Source organism: Colobus angolensis, unplaced genomic scaffold (genome assembly GCF_000951035.1).
Source record: "Colobus angolensis palliatus isolate OR3802 unplaced genomic scaffold, Cang.pa_1.0 Scaffold20, whole genome shotgun sequence".
In the NCBI taxonomy this organism is placed as follows: Eukaryota; Metazoa; Chordata; class Mammalia; order Primates; family Cercopithecidae; genus Colobus; species Colobus angolensis.
In genome coordinates, this window is record NW_012115155.1 from 5,468,350 (window position 1) to 5,483,379 (window position 15,030).

The following is a 15,030-nucleotide window of genomic DNA, read 5'->3' on the forward strand; positions in this document are numbered from 1 at the left end:
TAACAGCTAACCTTAAAGAAGACATAGAGAAAGAGATATGGAAGAGAGTTTCTTTAAAGAAATAATAAATTTTTAAACATAGTAAAATATATCAATATCCAAATATAAGAAGGTTATAAAACACCAAGCAGAGTTAACTCAGAGAAGTTAACAGTACAATAGGAATTTAATAATTAAACTTCCCGAAGTCCAGGATGAAGAAAGGATCCTAAAAACAGCAAGAGGAAAGAAATAAATTACATACAATGGAACTCCAATGTGTCTGACAGTAGACTCTTCAGTGGAAATCTTGTAGGCCAGGAGATAGTGGCATGCCATATTTAATGTACTGAAGAAAAAAATATTTTATCATAGACTAGTATATCTGGTAAAAAAAAAATATTCTTAGAAAAGAAGGAGAAATACAAACTTGTGCAAACAAACAAAGGCTGAGGAATACCAACACCAGACCTTTCTTACAAGAAGTGCTACAGGGAGTACTTACATTAGGAAAATGTAGAACATTAATTAGTAGTAAAATATCATGTTATGGTACAAAACTCACTGGTAATAGTAAGTACACAGAAAAACACAGAATATTATAGCACTGTAAATGCAGTGTGTAAACTACTGTTGTCTTGAGCAGAAAGAATAAATGAAGAATCAGTCAAAAATAACAACTACAACCACCATTCAAGAGATGGACAGTACAATAAGATATAAACAAAATGTTAAAAAGTCAGGGGGACAAAATTAAGGCATGCAGTCTTTATTAGGTTTCTTTTTGCTTATTTGTTTGCTTGTGTTGTTTAGGAAGTGTTAAGTTGATATCAACTTAATGTAATGGGTTTTAAGATAGTATTTGCAAGCCTCATGGTAATCTCAAACCAGAGAACATACAATGGATACACAAAAAAATAAAAAGCAAGAGATTCATTCATGTCAGCAGGGACAACCATCTTTAGTAAAATAAAAACAGGAAGAAGAGAAAGAAGGAAGAGAGCACCACAAAACAAGCAGAAAACAAATGATAAAATGTCAGAAGTAAGTAATAGTTTATCAATAATAACATTGAAGGTAAATGAACTAAACTCTGTAATATGAAGACACACATGGACTAAAAATAAAGGGATGAAATAAGATATCCCATACCAGTAAAAGCTAAAAAAGAGTGACAGTGGCTATACTCATGTTAGAAAAAAGAGATTTCAAGACAAAAACTATAAAAAAAAAAACAAACAAAGAATCTCGCAATACAATGATGAAGATGTTGATGCAGTAAGTGGATATAACAATTTTTAAAAATGCTTACACGCAACACTGGAGCACCAAGATATGTGCAAATATCACTAGAGCTAAAGAGAGAGATCCCAGTACAAAAATAGTTCAAGATTTCACTCCATTTTCAGGAATGTATAGTTCTTCAAGACAGAAAATCAACAAAGAAACATCAGACTTAATCTCCACTATAGACCAAATGGAGCAAATAAATATTTATAGAACGTTTCATCCAATGGCTGTAGAATACACATTTTTTTCCTCAGCACATGGATCATTTGCAAGGACAGACCACATGTTATGTCACAAACGATTATTAAATTGTTCATAGAAATTGAAATGCTATCAAGTATCTTCTCCAGCTGCAATGGAATAAAACTAGAAATCAATAACAAGAGGTATTTTGGAAACTATACAAATACATGGATATTAAACAATATGCTTTTGAGTAACCAGAGGGTCAATGAAGAAGTTAAAAAGGAAATTTCAAAATTATTTGGAACAAATGATAACAGAAAAAGAATATATCAAAACCTATGAGATACAACAAACGCAGTACTCAGAGGGAAGTTTATAGTTGCAAGTGCCTACATTAAAAAAGAAGGAAAACTAAAAAACAACCTAATAATTCATCTTTGTATTAGTCTGTCCTCATGCTGCTAATAAAACATACCTGAGACTGGGTAATTTATGGAGAAAAGAAGTTTAATAGACTCACACTACCATATGACTGGGGAGGTCTCAAAATTATGGTGGAAGGCAAAGGAGAAGCAAAGGCACATCTTACATGGCACCAGGTAATACAATACGTGGTACACAGGGGAACTCCCATGTATAAAACCATCAGATTTTGTGAGACTTATTCACTACCATGAGAAGAGTATGGGAGAAATTGTTCCCGTGATTCAGTGATCTCCACCTTGCCTGGTCCCTGACACCTGGGGATTATTATAATTCAAAGTAAGATTTGAGTGGGGACACAGTCAAACAATATCATTCCACCCCAGCCCCTTCTAAATCTCATGTTTTCATGTTTCAAAACCAGTCATGCTTTCTCAGCAGTCCCCCAGAATCTTAATTCATTTAAGCATTAACTCAAAAGCCCACGGTACAGTCTCATCTGAGACAAGACAAGTCCCTTACGCATATAAGCCTTTAAAATTAAAAGCAAGTTAGTTACTTCCTATATGCAACGTGAGTACAGGCATTGGTTAAACACACCCATTCCAAATGGGGAAATTTGGCCAAAAGTAAGGGACTACAGGCTCCAGGCAAGTCTGAAATCCAATGAGGCAGTCAAACCTTAAAGCTCTGAAATGATCTCCTTTGATTCCATGTCTCACATTCAGATAATGTTGATGAAAGAGGTGGGCTCCCACGGCCTTGGGCATCTCTACCCCTGTGGCTTTGCAGGGTACAGGCCTCCTTCTGGCTGCTTTCACATGCTGGCATTGAGTGTCTGCAGATTTTCCAGGTGTGCAATGCAAGCTATCGGTGGATCTACCAATCTACAGTCTAGAGCATGAAGGCCCTCTTTTTACAGCTCCACTAGGCAGTTCCCCAGTGTGAACTCTAGTGAGAGCTCTGACTCCACATATTCCTTCTGCACTGCCCTGCCAGTGGTTCTCCTTGAAGTCTCCACCCTTGAAGCATAATTCTGCCTGGACATCCAGGAATTTTCATACATCCTCTGAAATCTAGGTGGAGGTTCCCAAACCTCAATTCTGGACTTCTGTGCACCTGCAGGTCCAACACCATGTGGAAGCTGCCAAGGCTTGGGCCTTGCACCCTCTGAACCAACAGCCTGAGCTCTATGTTGGCCCCTTTTAGCCATGGCTGGGATGCAGGGCACCAAGTCCTAAGACTTCACAAAGCAGCAAGGCCCTTGGCCTGGCCTACAAAGCCATTTGTCCCTTCTAAGCCTCCAGGCCTGTGATGGGAGAGGCTGCCATGAAGATCTCTGACATGCCCAGAAAAAATTGTCCCGACTTTCTTGGCAATTAAAATTTGGCTCCTTATTACTTATGCAAATTTCTGCAGCCAGCTTGAATTTCTCCTCAGAAATGGGATGGATTTTTCATTTCTATCGCATCATCAGATGGTGATTTTTCTCAGGTTTTATGCTCTGCTTCCTTTTCAAACATAAGTTCCAATTCCAAATCTTGTATTTATGAGTACTTAAAATGTAATGCTTTTAACAGCATCCAAGTTACCTTTACTACTTAAAACTTTTTTCTGCCAGGTGCCCTAAATCATCTTCTTTCTCAAGTTCAAACTGGTACAAATCTCTAGGGCTAGAGCAAAATGCCACCAGTCTTTTTGCTAAAACATAGCAAAAGTCATTTTTATTCTAGCTCCCAACAAGTTCCTCATCTCCATCTTAAAACCACCTCATCCTTGACTTCATTGTCAATATTACTATCACCATTTTGATCAAAGCCATTCAACAAGTCTCTAGGAAATTCCAAACATTCCCACATCTTCCTGTCCTCTTCTGAGCCCTCCAAACTGTTCCGACTTCTGCCTGTTACCCAGTTTCAAAGTCACTTGCACATTTTCAGGTATCTTTACAGCAGCACCCCACTCAACTGGTACCAATTTACTGTATTAGTCTGTTCTAACGCTGCTAATAAAGACATACCTGAGACTCAGTAACTTATAAAGAAAAGAGGTTTGACAGACTCGCACTTCCATGTGGCTGGGGGGGGGGGGGCTCACGATTATGGCAGAAGACAAAGGAGGAGCAAAGGCACGTCTCACATGGCAGCAGAAAATACAATACATGACATGCAGAAGAACTCCCATTTATAATAGTATCAGATCTCATGAAACTTATTCACTACCCTGAAAACAGTATGAGGGAAACCACCCCCATGATTCAATTTTCTCCTCTTGCCCCCACATCTTGACACATGGGATTATTATAATTCAAGGTGATATTTGGCTGGGGACACAGCCAAACCATATCAATTTTATTCTTTAAAGAATAAAAAAGCAAGAGTGAAACAAACCCATAATTAGTAGAAGAAAAGAAATAATAAAGAACAAAAATAAATGAAATTGAAATAAGGAAACAATCCAAAAATCAATAAAACAAAAAGGTTTTTGAAAAGTTGAACAAAATTAACAAAACTTTAGCCAGAGTAAGAAAAAAAGAGAAATAATTGAAACTAATAAAATCAGAGATAAAAAAGGAGAAATTACTACTAATACTGCAGAAATTCAAAAGATCATCAGTGGCTACTATAAACACCTCTATGCCAATAATTTGGAAACTCTGGATGGAGTGACGAATTCTAAGACACATAAAACCTACCAAGATCAAAGCATGAAGAAATCCAAAAACCTGGAAAGACCAATAACAAGTAATAAGATCAAAGCTATAATAACGTCTCCTAGTGAAGAAAAGCACAGGACCTAATGGCTTCACTGCTGAATTCTAACACACATTTAAGGAAGCACTAACACTAACTCTATTCAAGCTATTGTAAAGTTGAAGTAAAGTAAAGGTAAAGGGAATAACCACATGATCATTTCAATTTACGTCGAAAAAGCCATTTGATAAAAATTCAACATCCTTCATAATAAAAATCCTCAAAAAACTTGGTATAGAAAGATGATACCTCAATCTGATAACAATCATGTAGGGCAGGCCCACAGCTATTATCATGCTGAATGGGGAAAAATGAAAGCTTGTTTTCTAAGCTTTGGAATATGAAAATAATGCTCACTGTCACCACTGTTATTCATTCAATATAAAATAGGAAGTCCTAGCTACAGCAATTGGACAAGAGACTGATATATAGGACATCAAAACTGGAAACAAGTTAAATAATCCTTGTTTGCAGATGATAGTTTCCTATATTTAGAAAAACCTAAAGACTTCACACACAAAAAAATGTATTAGAACTGATATATACAGTAAAATTGCAGGATATAAAATCAACGTTCAAAAATCAGTAGCACATACATATGCTCACAATAAACCAAAAAATAAAAAAAAAGTAATGCCATTTACAATAGGCGCAAATAAAATAGTCATGAAATGATTCATATATCTCTACATATATCAATAAGTGATATTAAATGACATGTATTTATATATGATATACATATCTGGATATACATTTTTATAATTATTTATTCTGATAGCATATAATATTATCTAATTATGGGTATAACATACATGTATTTAATAGTTAATGATGTTTATTATTACAGCTTTCTCAGATGCATAATTTCCAAATATTTGCTCCAATTGTGTAGGCTGTCTTTAACTCAGTTGACAGCTTCTTTGGCTTTGCAGAAGCTTTTTAGTTTAGTTAGGTTACTATTGTCAATTGTTATGGTTTTTGGTAATTATTTTGGTGTCTTTGTCATGAAATCTTTGCAAGGCCTATGTCCAGAATGATAGTTCCTAGGTTGTCTATTAGGATTTTAATAGTGTTAAGTTTTACATTTAAGTCTTTAATTCATCCTGAGTTGATTTTTGTATATGGTGTAAGAAAGGGTCCAACTTTAATTTTTGAATATGGCAGCCAGTTATCCCAGGACTATTTATTAAATAAGAATTGCCTTCCTCATTGCTTATTGTTTTCAATGTTGTCAAATATCAGTTGGTTGAAGGTGTGGGGCTTTATTACTGTGTTCTCTACTCTGTTCCATTGGTCTATGTGTCTGTTTTTGGAGCAGTACCATGCTGATTTGGTTACTGCAGCTTTTTGGAGCAGTACCATGCTGATTTGGTTACTGCAGCTTTGCAGTATAGTTTGAAGTTGGGAAACATGATGACACCAACTTTATCCTTTTGCTTAGAATTGCCTTGACTGCTCAAGTTCTTTTTTTTGGTTTTATATGGATTTTAAAAATAGTTTTTTCTAATTGTATGAAGAATGTCATTGATTTGTTAATAACAGCATTTGGATCTGTAAATCCATATTAACAATATTGATCATTTTATCTATGAGTTTGACATGTCTTTCCATTTGTTTTTGTCATCGCAGATTTCTTTGAGCTGTGTTTTGTACTTCTTATTGTACTCTGTATTGTACTTCTTACTGTAGTTTTTTTTTTAATTTTTTTTACCTGTTAGCTGTATTTATAATTATTACTTTTTTTATTTTCTTTTAAGCTTGGTCTTTGAACCATGACGTATTTCTGAGTGTACTGTTTAATTTCTAAGTATTGAGACATTTTCTCATTATCTTCGTGAAAATAAATTTTTTAGTTTCGTTCCATTACAAGAACTTACTCTGCACCATATTAATTACTTTAAATGTGTTGATGCTACTTTTATGTACCACAATATGGTCTAACTTGGTGAATATTTAATGTATTCTTGAAATTATGTATTTTTCTATTCTTGAATAGAGTTTTCTATATCTTAATTAAATACCATTGGTTGATTATGTGGTCAGATCCTTTATATGCTTGTTGATACCTGCCTAAAAATTCTTTAAAGAGAGGTGTTTTTGTCCCCAGTTATAATTGTGTATGCTCCTACTTTCCCTTTAATTCTGTTTATTTTATTTCTTTAAAACAAATTTTTATATTTTGAGGCTACACTGTTGAGGGTACACCCATCCAGGATCATCATATTTTCTAGGAGAACTGATTCTTCTATCATTATATAATGTCCCTCTTTGCCTCTAGTAATTTTCTTATTCTAAATTCTATTTTATCAGATATTAATATAGACAATGTTGCATTATAAAATTAAAGTTAGCATGATATACCTTTTCTCATTCTTTTACTTTCAACCTATCTCTTTGTTGAATTTGAACTAAGTTGTTATAAACAGCATACATTTGAAGCTGTGGTTTTTAATCGCTCTGCCAATCTCTCTCCGTAATATGTGTATTTAGACCATTTACATTTAATGGAATATTTGATGTTGTAAAGATTATATCTTGTTTTTATCTTGTATACTAATATTTCTTATTGCTTTCTTGTCTCATTTTTATGAGTTACTTAAACGTTTTTCCTTAAGATTTTATCTTTATTTATTTGCAGGGCTTTTGAGTGTGCCACTTTTCTGATTTCTCAGAATTAACTCTAATTTTTACCAAATACCTATGTGACATCACTGTTTACTTTGATTGCAGTACGAAAACTTAAGTACTCTCTAGATCTGTTTTCCATTCAGAATTTTAAATATTATTGTCTTGATTATAATATAATTTGTAAATTTTATTTCAATTATCACATATAAATTAGAAAATGTATTAGGAGAAGGATAGTCTTACATAGGTACTAACATTTCTACTTTCTGTTTTTCTTGCTTCTCTGCTGATGCTCCAAGATTTCTTCTTTTATGATTTTCATTGTGTTTGAAGAATTTCCTTCATTCTTCTATTGTTTGTCTCCTTGTGACAGAAAATTGTAGTTATACTTTATCTGACACTGCCTCTATTTCTTCCTTATTTAAAAAAAAAAGGTTCACCAGATTTGCTATAGATATATGACTATGTATGACTATATATATGAATATATGGCTCCTATATATGGTTAATATATAAATATATATATGTGGTTTATAATTCTTTGTTTTTAGCACTTAAAAAAATATTATGCCACTTCCTTCTGGCCTCCATGGTTTCAGGTCATGAATGTCTTCAATGAAATTAGTGTACACCAATAGCCAATGCATCAGTCACCTCTGGCTGATTTCAAGATTTCTACTTTGTTTACAGTTTTCATAATTCTAATTGTGACTTGTCTTAGTATAGATGTATTTCATTTTTTCTATTGGAAATTTTTAAGCTTTCTAAATTTGTACTTTTATGTTTATCCCAAACTTTAGGGAGTTTTCAGCCGTATTTCTCCAAATACTGTGCTATTTCCACTTCATCTTCTTCTTATGAGACTCCAATATGAATTTTGGATACTTTATAATTATACAAAGGTCTTTGATCATCTTTTTTTCAATTTTTTCTCTATTGTTCAGACTGAATAAATTCTATGAGACCACCCTCAAGTTCGCAGATTCTGTCTTCTGCCATTTTGTTCTATCATTGAGCATGTTCAGCAAATTTATTTTTAAAATTTCTGTTATTTAATTTTTTAGTTCTATAGCTTCATTTTCTTTATAATTGTCATGTCTTGTTGAGATATTATTATTGTCTCTTTGTTTTAAAGAGAATTTGTAATTTTCTGCTGAATTAATTTTTAGAATGGTGATTTAAAATCATTTGAACATTTAAATATCTAGTTCATTTTCATTTTTATGTCATATAAATGTCTTTTCATATTCATATGATAATTGTTCTTGTTCATTGATGACAGGTGGCTGTCTATTCTGTACTGAGTGTTTTGTCTCTTGTTTTCAGAAACTCCATGTTCTTTTCATCTTTTTCTAAATTTTATTACACAATCACCATGCAGATTTTGAACACAGGTTCTGATGTATTTTATGGGCTGGTATTCCTATGATATTCTAATTTTTAGAATATTTTTAATGCATTCTGGTCTACTTATTTTACCTCATGCTGCTGGAGCTCTTACTGCTCCCTGCTGATGTTGCTTGAGGAAAATAATGGACCTTCTCTGGCTATGCTGCCTCATGTTTGTAATGGGTGAAGGGAGTGTCAAGGTCTCTCTTACAGAAACATAGAGTCATTTGCTAGCTTTTTTTAAATTGGGATCACCATTTTTGAGATGACCTGGCTTCCTGGTGACATTTTGTATACTAAGAGAGTTTTAAGGCTGCAGTGACAGAGTTTCCTTGAACCAGACACTTGTCATGGTGACATTTCCCTTGTCTATGTTTTTCAGTTGTGTGGTCTCTCTGTATGAAAATGAGTCTCAGGCACAGCAGGAGAGAAGAGCACTTTTTCTGGACACTTATTGTTAATGAGATTTCCCATAGAACAGATCATCATTGATCTTTTTATTAATGTAGATGGAACTCCCATTAAATGAAAATATGTGCATACCTGGGTGGTTTTGTGTTGTTGAGAATCAGCAAATCTGGGCTGGGGTCACCATTTTTCTGTTATGTGTAGAATCATAAGATTCATTACTGCTCTATTTTTTCTTAAGTCTCTACAGTCCCTAACCAGTTTGTCTTTATTTTTTTCCACTTAGCATTCTCCTTTGCTTGCATATTACCTTATATCCAGAAAGTATAGTTGATGAAGAACAGGAAGAGATGAGTCTATGCCATCTTAACTGGTCTGGACATTCCTGTGAGGCATAGATAGTTAAGGTATATTTTCATTAACTTAGTAAAGACAATTTTAAAAGGGAATCATTTCTCCCCAAAACACTTGAAATGAATTTTAACCCTGCTTTAAGAAGATTAGATAACTACATAATCATACTCCTGTTTCCCTGTGTGAGTACTGACTAGATACTTAATTTTCTGTGAAAATATCATCACTTATTTAAAATTCACCAGTTTATTCATTCTTATCTTGAACTCACACACATTCCAATTACCTGAACACATTTTGATGTATTTTCTAAATTTAAGGACGTTCATTTCTTCTATTTTCATGAACCTTTATGGGTGATCAAAAAGAAAATATTTCTGTAGTCAGAAGAGATTATATTTAGGTTTTATAGTTTATTTTCTTTCTTTCTTTTAAAAGAAGGAATTCAGATGTTGGGACTAAATATAAAGAACCATTAAATAGCCATATGCACATATTTTAATAATGATATAATAAATATAACTGTAACATACTTATTTGTTTAATGTAACCTAGGATACTAAATTTAAAGTTCAGCAGGAAAAAAACTTTTTGGAAGTAGAGGAAAAATAATATAAACATGATTATTATATAGAATTAGGAATATTGGATACTCAGTATATTTATGTCCTTCTTTTAGAATATTAATTAGGTGGGAATAGAGAACTAATAGAAATGGGAAATCTTGAATGTTCAAATAATTTTACATATTTCTGCTCTAGAAATAGAATAAACAGACTTTATGTTGTAATGGCAGAAATTAAAGAAAAGAAGCCTGGTCTTCTAAATTTTGGATTGAATGTCTAAATCACTAAAAGACTTAAAGCATATCACTGATAGTTGAACTAAAAACTAAAACAATAATAGCATCTACTTATATCTTTAGGATTGATGGATTTATTAAAATAATCTTGAAAGATACTATCCACCATTGAAGTACAAATAAAAGACAAACAAAATAAGCACATCAAGAGGTTGAATGGACCAAACAGCATGACACACAAAAACTTAATAAGATCTATTCAATAATCCAAAATGAGAGAAAAAAAAACAGGATAATATGGGTGAAAGTTGCAAACCCAGACATGTTTGTCTCGTCAAACCCAGACAAAATAGGGCCAGAAAGGCATGAAGAGAGGAAGCTTATACCTACACATCCAGGATGAGGACTGTTTCCAAGAACATTCCAAAATGCCACAAGAAGTTCCTTTATATCCTTCATGCATGTCCTTTTCATGGCTTACATATTTCACACATATGCTAATGTTTCTATGACAAGGTAGATATTCCTTAGACATTCCCTAGAACTGCAGTAATTCAGACAAGCTCTTGTCAAAAGACACTTGCCCAGTAACAGCGTCTCCACCAATGAACTGATAACCACTCTGGCTTTGGGTCTCTGGAACCAATGAACTCTATTTCTAAGCAGCTTCTTTCTCCCTTTTTACAGTGACCCTCTCCCTTTCTGTTAGGAAAAGCTTCCTTTTGCTCTTCCCTCATGGTATGCCCCTGTGGCATCCTGAGTTATAATCCTCATTTCTCATTACAAGTAAACTCAACATATTTGGAGAAAATTTTCTGTAATGGAGATACTTAAAGAACAATTTATTTGGTTTCTAAATCGCTCAAGTATATCAAATTATTCACTACCTCCTTGAAAACTAACACATTATGTGGAATTCTTCTGCAGGAGAGGTTTGTATATTCTCAACTCTATTCAATAGTTATTTGTGTTATTACAGACTCATTGATACTGAGTTAATTTTGTTGCTCAAATTGGCCCAGCTTGGTGACTGAGAGCTCTTTCAGTGGATTCTGTGTCATTCTACTCAGCCCATCATTGTTTGTTTTTGCATGCTTAGCACTTCCTTCCTTTCTTACAGCCTAGACCTATACATTTTCTGTCTCAGTTCTAGAGTCAGCCATTTCTCGAAGAAGCCCTGGTTCCTTTTTATGGGAGAAAGACATTAGAAATCAGAATCCGAGTATAAAATATGCATGTTGTTACTGGAGAGTCATTGCTTCTAGTCCCTCTCAACTGATTGAGGGAAAAAAAATATATATATATATGTATGTGTGTGTGTGTGTGTGTGCATGTGTGTGCATTAGCCAGAACTTTGAAGATATGATTAAGTTAGGAATCTTAAAATGAGATTAAGGTCCTTGTAAGAGGGAGGCTGGAGAGTCAGTGTCAGAGAAAAAGATGTGAAGATGAAAGGAGAGGTCTAAGTGATGCAATTGCTGGCTTTGAAGATAGTAGACAGGACCAGGGCCATGGAATATTGGCAGCCCCTAGAAGCTGGAAAAACAAGAAGGTGAATTTTCCCCTAGAACCTGTAGAAGGAATGCAATCCTGCTAACACTTTGATTTTGGAGAACAAACCCTATTTTCAATTCTCACCTACAGAACTCTAAGATAATAGATTTATGTTGTTTCAAGCCACTGAGTTTTGTGAAACTTTGCTGTGGCTGCAGTAGAAACTTGATATACTGATTTTAGGCGAATTCACACTGAAGTTTTGCAACTCAGATCCGTTGCTATATGGATCATTTTATTCTACTACTCTTGCTTACTTACAATCTTCTATTCCAGTTGTGAGAAACTTGGCTCCCACTATTTGCCATCCATGTACTTGTTTACTTCTAGTATATATGGTTTACAGTGGTTTCAGAATTGGTAACCTATACACCATGGGAAATGACTTTATCAAGAAGAGTACATTGATTACGTAGGTTTCCTTTGGATTTCAATCATTCTAACTCTCCTGATTTCCACGTTATTAGTCCAGCACCTCTGCTCCCACTTTCAGTAAGTTGGTCACATGCATTTGTGACAGAGATTATTTTGACACATTTATTTTCCACCACTGAAACCCCTGAATTCCTGATTTTGTAAGTTTAAATACTTCACTTTGTGGTGTAAAGTTGCATGCATGGAATTTAAAAAATTGTGCCATGTATCTATTATTAGAGTATCATACAGAGTAGTTGCACCATCGTAAATAATCTTCTACACTTCATTTATTTAACACCCCCAACCGCTGATCTCTGACAATTTCTCATTTGTTAACTATTTTTATAGAACATAGCTTTGAAGCTTTGAAGGTTTGCATCTATCAATTTGCAATAGGCACTTAAAATTCATCTATGTCAGTGTGTAGTCTGATAGCTCACTCCTTTTGTTTTTTTGTTTGTTTATTTGTTTTTTGTTTTGTTTTTTTTGACAGAGTTTCACTCTTGCTGCCCAGACTGGAGTGCAATGGTGTGATCTCAGCTCACCCCAACCTCCACCTCCCAGATTCAAGCGATTCTCCTGCCTCAGCCTCCTGAGTAGCTGGGATTACAAGCATGCGCCACCATGCCTGGTAATTTTGTATTTTTCGTAGAAATGGAGTTTCTCCATGTTGGTCAGGCTGGTCTCAAACTCACGACCTCAAGTGATCCTCCTGCCTCGGCCTCTCAAAGTGCTGGGATTACAGGCATGAGCCACGGAGCTGGCCAGCTCACTTCCCTTTTTAGCTGTACTGCAGTTTGATTATCCATTCACCTATTGAGAGTGGATTTGGTAGCTTCCAGGTTTGGAAGGAAGGAAGGAAGGAGAAAGAGAGAAAGAAAGAATGAAAGAATGAGAGAGAAAGAAAAGAAAGAAAGAGAGAGAGAGAGAAGGAAGGAAGGAGGAAGGAAGGAAGGATGGAAGGAAGGAAGGAAGGAAGGAAGGAAGGAAGGAAGGAAGGAAAGGAAGGAAGGAAGCAAGGAAGGAAGGAAGGAGAAAGAAAGAAAAAGAAAGAACGAAAGAAAGAAAGAAAAGGAAAGAAAAGAAAAAAAGAAAGAAAGAAGAAAGAAAGAGAAAGAAAATCATAAATACAGATGCTATGAATGTTTGCACATGCATGTTTTTGGATGGGCATAGGTTTTCAAACTAGTTGGGTAAATAACAAGAAGCATGATTGAAGTATTAAGTGGTAAAACTGTTTTTAGCTTTGAAAGAAACTGCCCAATTACCATCCAAAGTTGTTATACTGCTTTGCATTGCACAAGCAATGAGTGAGACTGCCTGTGCTTTACATCCCCATTAGCATCAGGCATTGTCGGTTTTAGGGGATTTATCCATTCTAAAATTATTAGTGATAACTCATTATTATTTTATTTTGTATTTCCGTAATGACAGATAATGCAGAAGACCTTTTGCTTTGGTTTATTTGCATCCATTTATCTTTTCATTGCATTTTCAACATCTTGCCCATTTTAAAACTGGGGTGTATTCTGATTGTTGAGATTTGAAGGTTGTTTATCAGATAGGTGTTTTGCAAATATTTTCTCCCAGTGTGGCTTGTGTTTGCATGCTCTTTAAAAATGTTCCTTGTAGAGAAGATTTAATCTTAATAAAGTCTAACTTGTCATTTTAAAAAATTGAACATGCTTTTGATGTTGTATCTAAAAACTCAGAGCCAAACCAAAAGTCAAAGATTTTTGTTAATGTTATCTTCTAGAAGTTGCATAGTTTTGCATTTCAGATCTACAATCCATTTCCTATGTCCTGTATCTAGTATACTCTAATTCATAGAGCCAGAAGTAGAATAGTGGTTGGTGGCCACTGCTGGAATGGACTAAACAGTAGTTATTGTTTAATGGGCACAGGGTTTCAGCTTTGCAAGATGAATGGAGTTTTGGAGATGGGTGCTGGTAATGATTGAACAACAAATTGAAAATACTTAATACCCTTGAACTGTACACTTGAAAATGGTTAAGATGGGTTGGTTTCAAGTCTTTGCTACTGTAAATAGTGCTACAATAAACATATGTGTGCATGTGTCTTTATAGTAAAATGATTTATAATCATTTGGGTATATACCCAGTAATGGGATTGCTGGTTCACATGGTATTTCAAATGCTGGGTCAAATGGTATTTCTCATTCTAGATCCTTGAGGAATCTCCACACTGTCTTCCAAAATAGTTGAACTAATTTGCACCACCACCAACAGTGTAAAAGCGTTTCTATTTCTCCACAGCCTCGCCAGCATTTCGTGGTTCCTGACTTCTTAATAATAGCCATTCTGACTGGCATGAGATGGTATAAAGAAAATGTGGCATATATACACCATGGAAAACTATGCAGCCATAAAAAAGAATGAGTTCATGTCCTTTGCAGAGACATGGATGAAGCTGGAAGCCATCATTCTCAGCAAACTAACACAGGAACAGAAAACTGTTCTCACTAATAAGTGGAAGTTGAAAAATGAGAACTCACAGGGAGGGGATGATCACACACCGGGGCCTGTCAGAGGGTGGGGGGCAAGGGGAGGGAGAGCATCAGGACAAATACCTAGTGGTGGTTAAAACCTATATGATGGGTTGATAGATGTGGCAAAACACCATGGCACATGTATACCTAAGTAACAAACCTACACATTCTGCACATGTATCCTAGCAGCACTTAAAATTTTTTTTTTAAAAAAGGTTAAGATGGATGTTTTGAAAGTGCCTCCCGGAGGGGCGGAGCAAGATGGCCGAATAGGAACAGCTGCAGTCTCCAACTCCCAGCGCGAAGGACACAGAAGACCGGTGATTTCTGCATTTTGA